This window comes from Ursus americanus, chromosome 14 (assembly GCF_024610735.1).
Source record: "Ursus americanus isolate L20-20 chromosome 14, mUrsAme1.1.p, whole genome shotgun sequence".
Lineage (NCBI taxonomy): Eukaryota > Metazoa > Chordata > Mammalia > Carnivora > Ursidae > Ursus > Ursus americanus.
Window position 1 is genome coordinate 61,853,047 of NC_142140.1, and position 10,009 is coordinate 61,863,055.

The following is a 10,009-nucleotide window of genomic DNA, read 5'->3' on the forward strand; positions in this document are numbered from 1 at the left end:
TGCACACACATATATTGTGCATTTATTAGAATTGTTGATGGTGACGGTGACCGTCTCTGGGGGATAAAACTTGGGGTCCACCGTAGCAGGGAGACCCACATTCCACTGCATATATATCTCCTTTCATACAGAGTGATTTTTTTTACCATGTTATTTTCAGAACAATTGTTTCAGTCTCTTTACTTCCCTTCATATAATCTCTTTATGGGTTGGACAGAGATCATTCGCACCTCTCCATTCTCCTGCCCATCTGAACAATAAAATAATACCTGAATGAAGAAAAGAAAACACGGCGTGGATATCAAGCCCCCCCCGCCCCCGTGGCCGGTCCAGACTCCTCCGTGTGCATGGGCCAGGTTCTAACCCCTTGTCACGTTCCCCAGCACGTGGGGTAACCCTGCTCCAGGGTCTGAAGTGGGGTCTGGGACTTTCAGCTTCTCCTACCACCCATTTCTGTCTTTTCATTTCTCACGGTGTCTTGGTGGTTTGGGTGTTTTTAAAAAATTCATTTAATTTTTTATTATTTGAATTTTCAAACATACACCAAAATCGAGAGGCTAATACAAGGGGACCTCCCGGGTAATCATCACCCCAACCAGAGACCATCAGGGCCAACCTTATTTCACTGATAACCCAAACCTAGTGGGGAGAGTTTCCTCCCGATGACAGCAACGTTGGAATCTGCTTTTCTTGGGGGGTGGGGAAACTTTTATTCAATAACGTTATTGAGATATAATCCACATACCGTAAATTTCACCACTTAAAATGTACAATTCAGGGGCACCTGGGTGGTTCAGTCAGTTGAGCGTCTGCCTTCGGCTCAGGTCATGATTCCAGGGTCCTGGGATCGAGTCCCATGTGGGGCTCTGTGCTCATAGGGGAGCCTGCTTCTCCCTCTGCCCCTCCCCCTACTCTCTTTCTCTCAAATAAATAAATCTTTAAAAGAAAATTAAAGGAGCACCCAGATGGCTCAATGGGTTGGGCGTTGGCCTTCGGCTCAAGTCATCACCACAGGGTCCCAGCGTTATGGAGTCCCATGTCACGCTCCCCCCTAAGCAGGGAGTCTGCTTCTCCTTTCCCCTCTCCCCCTGCTTGTGCACTCTCTCTCACTCAGTCCCTCAAAAAAAATAAAATCTAAAAAAAAAAAAAAAAGTACAATTCGATGGTTTTACCACCCTAATCTAATTTTAGAACATTTCTGTCATCTCGAGAAGAAATGTACCCATTAGCAGTCACTTGCCCACCACCCCCACCACTTACCCCAGGCCACCACTCCTCTGCTGTGTGTCCAGATATTTGCCTGTTCTGAACATTCCATATAAATGGGACCATGCCCTGTGCTGGGAGCGCTTCCTTAGGTCTCTCATAAACCCAGCGCCTCCAGGATCTAGTCAAATGCAGACACTCAGAGAATGCCCGCCCTCTGCACTGCCTCCCGTGTGCTCCCACGCGGATGCACGGGGCCCCTCCCGGGTGCCACGTACTCCTCCCCGAGTCCCCATGGCCCCTGTTCGGCGCGCCTCGGCTGCGGGTGGTGCTCCCGCCCACGGAGGTAAACGGCAACGTTCATTTAAGGGAAATACGCGCCCGGCTCAGGGATGCACCGACCAGTCTCCCCAGCTACCCTTTTCCTACTGCTCCCCATCCCCTCACCAGGCTGCACCGAAAGCAGGAATCGGCCCCCTGCCCCCCAGCTCCTCGGACTGTCCAGGCCTCCGCGAAAACCTTATTATTTGTCAGGACAGAAACAAAAGGAATGCCCTTAAAAGGAAAGGAGCAACAGCACAGGGACGACCCAGAGGACAACGCTCCCGCACAGCCCCCTCCTCCCCCGCTCCGGCTCCGGTTCCGGCGTGCAAGACAGGAGCTCAAACTCCGGTCCTCGCCTGGGAAGACTCCCAGATGGGTGTCTGTGGTCTGTCCCCTCCTCAAAAGAAAGCAGGACTGGGAGACGCTCCCTGCCCCAGCACGCCTCCCTCCGGCTCCAGAAGCTCAGCTCCAACCTGGGACCTTCAGTTAGGAAAGCTCCTACAAGATCAATTCTCCGTGGTGCGCGGGCGGCGGGCACTCGGCTTGGCCGCGGTCAAGGGCAGGAATCAGAACCCGGCCAGCGCGTCTTTCCCCGGAAGCCCGTCCATCCTCCACTGCTGACCTTAATTCCCTGCGTCTCCGTTCAGCTCCTCAGTACCTTCCACGAAAATGCATGTCAGCCAGTGGAAGGAAACTCCTCTCGACCAAATACACCATCGATGCAGGAGGTGATGCTTGGAGACGAAAGCCCCGGGAACCTGTGTTTTTGAAGGATCAGAAATAAGTGAAGAAACACTGACATACTCGCGGCCGAGAAACGTAAGGGAAATCTGTACTTTGTATCTCGTGCTGCCAAAACTGGGTTTCTATTTGTTTCCATTTTCCAGAAGTATCAAAGACCTTTTCGTTAATGTTGGAAGAGTTGTTTTCATTTTTCTAAGACCTGTGCTTTTTTTTTTTTTTTAAGATTTTATTTTTTATTTTTAAGTAAGCCGTACACCCCGAACGGGGCTTGAACTCACAACCCCGAGATCAAGAGTCACGTGCTCCTCTGAGCCAGCCAGGCACCCCAAGACTTGTTTATTTGTAAACTCCGCTCTATGAATGTTGTAGGAATCTACACTTGTTTGAGCGTCTGGTAGAGAAAACTCTTTGCTCAAGTAGGCTGTGAACTGCAATCCTGAGATGAGGACCATGGGGGGCCTGGCTGGTGCAGTCGTGGAACGTCTGACTCTTGGTTTCAGCTCAGGTCTTGATCTCAGGGTCATGGGATTGAGCCCCACATTGGGCTCAGCACTCAGCACGGAATCTGCTTGAGATTCTCTCCCTCTCCCTCTGCCCCTCCCCCTCCTCTCTCTCAAATAAATAAATCTTAAAAAAAAAAAAAAAGATGCTGACCTGACTCGGAGACCTGGTTGTCATCCACACTCTACGACATCGTCCATGTTGCCTCTAACCCCTCACATCCGGTTGGGAAGGTGAAGATTTCACTCGGGAAGTAGGATTTGAGTTTGGTTTAATTTTTTTTCTTTTTTTTAAGAGAGAGAGAGGGAGAAGGAGGGATGGAGAGGCAGAGGGAGAGGGAAAGAGAGAATCTCAAGCAGATTCCATGCTGAGCGCGGAGCCCAAGGCGGGGCTCGATCTCACAACCCTGAGATCAAGACCTGAGCCGAAATCAAGAGTTGCACGTTTAATCGACTGGGCCGCCCAGGTGTCCGGAGTTGAGTCGAATCTTAAGGAAAAGCAGTATTTTAACCAGGAGACACTTGGGGAAGGACAGAAGCCACTCTCGGCAGAGGAAAGGGTAGGACAGGTTGGGGAGTCCCGTGGACTGAGGTGGGTCTAAGGCAGGAGGTGAGATGGAAGGAAGCATGAGCTGGGACGCGGGTCTCCTGACGCCTGGCCGTGGGCTCCTTTCACTGCTGGTCAGGCCTTGTCGATCAGAATATTCACATTTGTGACCTGGGCTCCTGAGCTCTATACAACCTCCCGACACTCCAGGCCTCTCGCTCTGAGGCTGAAGGCTGGTTGGGTGTCAGGCTGCTCCCCAGGCTACTTCCATCAGCTGGAAATGCCTCTGGCTCTCGCCTGCTGCCAGGAAGAGCAATTTACCCAGGAGCAGCCTCAGTTTCCCATCTGTACTACTCCGACCCTATCTATCACACCCACCTTGATAGCTTCTCTCTCCTGCTACCCAGAGGAGAACCTGGGTCTGATTCAAAGGGTGAAGCAAGTTCAGCCCGGAATCTCAAAGAGCCCAGAGTCAGGGGTGGGGTGGGGGGTGGGGATGACAAGCCCTGAAATTCATAACTGCCTTATCGTATGGTAAGTGTAGTCACAGAGGTGTATCCTGGGGAAGCCTGGAAAGAAGAGGGGCCCTGACGCAGGCGGAGGGAGCCAAGATTTCCCAACACGAAGCAGCTAGGCTGAGATTCGCAGGAGGTAAGTAGGAGGCAGCCAGTCAGAGGGGCAGTGAGGCTGGAGGACGGAAGGCATGGAGGCAGGAAAGAGTGTGGTCTGCGAACAACCATAGGCAATCTGGTGGGAGGCTCAGAGGGCCGGAAGGAGGACGGGACACCAAGGACAGGGCTGGGCCCTGTAGGACTTTATGTAGATATTTAACATCTTGGTGTCATTCAAAGTGCACACAAAATGCATCCTATGCAGTAGACCCTCCCTAAATATATGTTAAAAGAAATACAGTAAGGTGATGGGTTAAAAGCTCTCTGAAGTTCCTTCGGTCTTGCAAATTAGAGCTGCTGCAAGGCCTCTATGAGTTCTAAATATTGTGAGTTTCTTTTATTACTATTATTTGAAAGAGAGAGAGCGTGAACAGGGGGAGGGGCAGAGGGACAGGGACAAGCAGACTCCGCCCTGAGCACGAGCCCCCATGCAAAGCTCGATCCCACCATCCCAAGAACAAAACCTGAGCCAAAACCAAAAGTCAGGTGCTCAACTGACTGAGCCATCCAGGCATCCCTAAATATTGTGAGTTTCTAATGGGAGAGTAAGCATCAAGCCTCATCCATGGGCTTATTTTCTAGAAAGTTCGCTCCCCAGAAGTATCTGTCTGGGGGAGAGGGAGGGATGTTACACCCACCTTAAAGGTATGATATACTGTTTGGCTGGACTCTTCTCTGGGTGAGCTGTCCACAGCAGTCCCGGACTGGAGGCAGCCTCAGGGAGGGTAAGACTGTGGCCCTCCATGAACACCTGCAGGTGTGATTCTGGACTGGGAGGGGCCAGGCTGGAGCAGGGGAATAAGAGAAGCAAGATAAGGATGCAGGCTGACTGGGGCTCACCTGACTGCCATCTGCGGCCAGTGCTCCTGAGACCAGGGCAGGTGGGGGCCGCTGCCGCACAGAAGGCAAACGCCCGAAGTTGGGAAGACTCATCCGAGTTGACCTCCTTCTGCGGGAGGTCTCCGAAATCAGGGAGGGTTTCTCCTAGGCACAGCAGTCGAGGGCATTCACGGGGCCTGCCCAGCGCCCAGGGCCAGCCCCGAAGTCACAGGGCTGCGAGGATCTCCTGTCCACCCTCCCCTATTCACCACCAACATTAGAATTCGGATGGCGTGGTGAGGTCTTCAAAACAGGCCCCCTAGCAACTGTCGAGGGTTCTGGGTCCTTTCTGGCTAATGGGTGACGGGATTAGGGGAAGTGAAAAATCAGGACCAGGTCATGGGCAATCCTGACCACTGCCCTCACCCCATCCCCCATCCCCCCTCCTGTGGCCCCGGGCAGTCTGAGTGAGCGTGAGGAGCTATCCGTCTTTGTTGACCGCAGAATGAGAATAGCCTTAGGCCCCCCAAACTCCCTTCCTGTCCGAGGGCCATTCCCCTAGGATGCCTGTTCCCGGACGCTCGCTGCTGCAGGGCTAGGGTGAACCAAGCAGCAGGTGACAGCCTTCTGATGGGGAAGAAATGCTAACTCTGAAGGGGGTCAGGTCGTCCCTCCCCCAAATCCAAGCGGAAGACTGGTCCCGGAGGAAGACGAGATTCCCGCAAGTCCCCGCTTCTGACCTGCAGGGAGCCCCCAGCCTCAACCCTACCCGGTCCGGCCACGCGGGAAGCGCAGCCATCTACGCGTGCGCGCCCCGCCCCTGGGAGTCCCGCGGGCGCGCACGGCCGCGGGGTCCCGCGCACGGCCGCGTGCTCTCGAGGCTCTGTGAACGCGCAAGGAAAGCCGCCCGCGAGGGAGCCTGCGCCTTGTCTCCCCCTGGCGGACAGAAGCGGAACAACAGCAGGGCTGGAGGGAGCCGTTTTGGTGGGCGCAGGGGCCAGGCACTGCGGAGAGCTGAGCTAGAGACCTCTGCGAGCAATCACCCCGGAGCTGACCTCGCCGTGCTGCGCCCCCCTTCTTTCCCATGGGTTCATTTCCAGTTCAGAACAAGTAAAAGGGGAGGGCACCAACCGTGGGTTCCCTGTATGTGCCAGGCTTTTTTCATGTATTATCTCATTAAATCTTCCCAACTGTGTCCTTGGGCCGCTAGTCCCGTGTACAGAGAAGAAACTGAGGCCCGACACAGCTAATGTGTGACGGGTCGCAATCCAGGTCTGTGTGCCCTCCCTGGTGGGGACTCGGCCCTGAACTTGGAGAAAGGGGAGCTGCTTCTCTTCTGGAGCTGAGAACGCTCTGCAAGGAGAACATTTTTCATGGTCATTTCTAAAAAGCTTCGCTGGTTAAACAGGAGACCTTTTCCGGCTCCGGGTGCCTGGGGGGCTCAGTTGGTGACGCGTCTGCCTTTGGCTCAGGTCATGATTTGGGGGTCTGGAATCGAGTCTCGCATGGGGCTCCCCCCTCCATGGGGAGTCTGCTTCTCCCTCTGCCTGCTGCTCCCCCTGCTTGTATTCTCTCTCTCTCTCTGACAAATAAATAGATAAAAATCTTAAATTTTTTTTTAAAAAAGAGCTTTTCAGGCTAGTCCGTGTGCCTGGGCCACTAGCTTGGAGCTACAGGAGCTCAAGCCAAGACGTTCCCAGGTATCTGGAAACATGTTCCTTCTCCAGGGATTCCCGGGGCAGTGGGGGGAGCCGAGGCAGACGTGCTCGCTGGTGAGGCTGTCAGGGACACTGCAGGTTCATGGCAGCTCCTACAACCGTGGAATTGTTTCGGGACGAGAAGCAGCTGCTATGACACCCATCTGGTGACCAGACCTTTAGAGGGGACGTCCTACCTGGATGATGCCAGTCTGCTCTTGCCTTCCAAGAGAGACAGAAGTGGGAAAATGTACAAGGAGGCAGAAGCTGCTGGCCTTGGGCCTGGAGGGAGGCAAACACTGAGCCACCCTTAAGGGTGGCTGGATATTTTTTTTTAAGATTTTATTTGTCAGAGAGAGAGAGAGCACAAGCAGGGGGAGCAGCAGAGGGAGAGGGAGAAGCAGGCTCCCCACTGAGCAGAGCCTGACTCAGGGCTCGATCCCAGGACCCGGGGATCATGACCTGAGCCCAAGGCAGATGCTTCATCGACTGAGCCACCCAGGAGTCCCACGGGTGGCTGGATACGTTAACCAACAGGCACAGAGTATCGGGGCCATAGGAGAGCCGGCAAGCCAAGTTAGGTTAGGTGGGATACTTAAAGCCAGACTGCCTTGGGTAGCGTCCCGTAAAATCCTACCCATACGGGAAGCAGGACCCCAGTGCCCCCAGGGTCTCGGACGCCACACGAAGGGGCACAATGGTGTAGGCAGAGATGGTGATTTGGCAGGAGGGGGGTCTCCGGGGATGGCAGGTAGAAGCTGCCCAACGCTCACCCAAGCCAAAACGTCATCAGGGAGCTGATGTTAAAGCTTTAAAAGGGAAAAGAAGGATTTCAAAAGAAACCAAAGTAGAAGCTAGGAAGTATAGAACGCTTTGAAAAATGCTGTTCGCAACGAAGGCTTTGCGATTCCCCAAATCTATTCAAGATCCCCAAGCTCCAGGTGAAAAAAACCAGAAAGTCCCAAAGAATAACTAACGAAAGGAAGGAGGCCCCTCCAAGGAGAGACATGAAGACAAGCAAACGGAATTTCCAAGGAGACCAAGGGTGAAATGGAAGAGATGTCCAAACGGAGCGGGGGAGGAAGCTGGCCGACTGTCTGAGCAGCTTCTGCCCATGATTCCAGGGGGAGGTCCACAGACAGTGGCTCCCGTGTCTTCAGGGGGCAGCTTTGGCGGAGGCCAGAAGTGGGAGGCTGACTCAGGAAATACATGAGCACACCTAAGGTGAGAGGTCATGGTGGCTTCTGGAAGGAAAGGTGACATGTGACATCCTGGAGGCGTGAGTCAAGTCACCACAGCTGGAGCCCTAACTTTGTCTCTTAAGAACTGTATGACCTCGGGCAATCCATTAATCTCTTCAGACCTCAGTCTTCCCATCTGAAAGATGGACACAAAATAGACCAACTTTCCAGGGTTGTCTTAAGGACAGCATGCAGGTGGAGTGCAAGCACGTGCAGCAGGTAGGATCGGTGGGCACTTCTCCAAATAAAATCTAATCACATTTTAAAAGATTGATTTGGGGTGCCTGGGTGGCTCAGTTGGTTTAAGCAACTGCCTTTGGCTCAGGTCATGATCCCGGAATCCCAGGATCGAGTCCGCATTGGGCTCACTCCCTGCTCAGCAGGGAGTCTTCTTCTCCCTCTGACCCTCCTGCCTCTCGTGCTCTCTCACTCTCTCTCCCTCTCAAATAAGCAAATAAAATCTTTAAAAAAATAAAAATTAAAAAATTAAAGATTGATTTGGAAAGACGAAGTGGATAAAATTGGTAGATACTACCCATTTATATAGGGCAGTCTTCAGGGGGAAATAACCCAGTTGTATTTTAAAATACTGAGCTCGGGGCACCTGGGTGGCTCAGTGGATTAAGTGTCTATCTTCTGCTCAGGTCCTGGGATCGAGACGCCAGTCAGCTGGATCTGTGCTCAGCAGGCAGCCTGCTTGTCTCTCTGCCCCTCCCCCAGCTCACGCTCGCACTCTCTCTCTCTCTCTCTCTCAAATAAATAAAATCTTTTAAAAAATAATAAATAAGGGGCACCTGGGTGGCACAACGGTTAAGTGTCTGCCTTCGGCTCAGGGCGTGATCCCAGCGTTATGGGATCGAGCCCCACATCAGGCTCTTCCGCTATGAGCCTGCTTCTTCCTCTCCCACTCCCCCTGCTTGTGTTCCCTCTCTCTCTGGCTGTCTCTATCTCTGTCAAATAAATAAATAAAATCTTTAAAAATAATAATAATAAATAAAATAATGAGCCGTCAGGGCGCCTGGGTGGCTCAGTCAGTGGAGCGTCTCCACTTGATTTTGGCTCAGGTCCTGATCGCAGAGTGGTGAGATGCAGCCTGCCTCCAGCTCGCGCTCAGCGGGGAGTCCGCTTGAGATTCTCGCTCCCTCTGCCCCCCCCACCTGCGCGGCTCTCTCCCCCTAAAATAGAGAAATAAATCTTTAAACAAAGAAGTACTGAACTTTCTTGTCTCAAGCACCACAGTATCTGTGGGTACCACTGGGCTTGCTCCGACCGGCAGGGAAAGCTGCATTCTATCATTTTCTTTCTCACATTTAGTCTCCCCGACCAGATTATAAACTGCTCAAGTAAACAGTGTCACCAAACTATCCATTACATTCCAGATCTTGGGTCACTGCCAGCGGGTCCCTGAAGGCCTGGCAGTCGCAGCTGCCAGAAGAAAGGTAGCTGGCATCAGGGTGTGGAAACCAAGAGTAAACATATCATACCCTCGCCCAGAGCGGTGGTTTGGCTGCAGCTAGGATAATGTCTATGGTTTTGGCTGCCGGTGCCTCCAGACTGACATCAGGAAGCTGCGGGCAAACAGCTCACTTTTTCAAACACTGTGGTGTTTTCCTGAGAACAGGATGAACGCATGGGGGTTCCAGAGGCAAGGTGCCTGCAGGGATACAATGTAACCTCCAAAACCTTTCCCAGAGGGCGTTGTCGTGCGCTCGTCCCTCCAACTCAGAACATTAAAGCAAGCCGGCAGCATCCTTCCCGCACAGTCTCAAAACAAAATACCACTTGGAATGCTGAACACGCCGTGCCGAAAAGCAGGGGACACGGACAGGACAAAAATAATTGGATAGGTGCAGTTAAGCTTGACCAACCATACACTCACTGCTCAACACCCAACAGGATTCCGGCTCCTTGGGAGACCTTCCAGACAGTGAGGTGATTGGGTGGAGCTGGACCCCACCTTGCCCCCCAAATTCCCCATGTCCTCTTAGGAACAGCCAGTTGGGCACGGACGAGTGGGTCTCTCACTACCTCCCCTCCTCCCTCCCTCTCTCCTTTGTGCAGGACCCAGCGCGGTGCTGGGGGCAGAGGTGGAGCCCTGGGTAAGCTAAAGCAAAGGGAAATAAATAGGGGCTCGAGCACTGTGAAGTGGGAGTCACGGGATGCGGAACGTTCCAGAAACCAAGACCGAAGCGGTCTTAGACCTTGATCTGGGTGGTGACCGCGCGTACACACCTGTATACAAATTCGCTGAGCCACAGGC

At 53.1% G+C, this 10,009-nt stretch overlaps 1 long non-coding RNA gene across 1 annotated transcript; it reads right to left on the reverse strand.

Annotated features, from left to right (window-relative positions):
- Positions 1 to 5,662, reverse strand: LOC123797106 (uncharacterized). Its single transcript, XR_006780873.2, has 3 exons — positions 5,581 to 5,662; positions 4,631 to 4,777; positions 1 to 2,288 (listed from the first exon to the last, which is right to left on the reverse strand). It is a non-coding gene; the product is annotated as an uncharacterized LOC123797106 (long non-coding RNA).
- Positions 5,663 to 10,009: the final 4,347 nt, after the last annotated feature.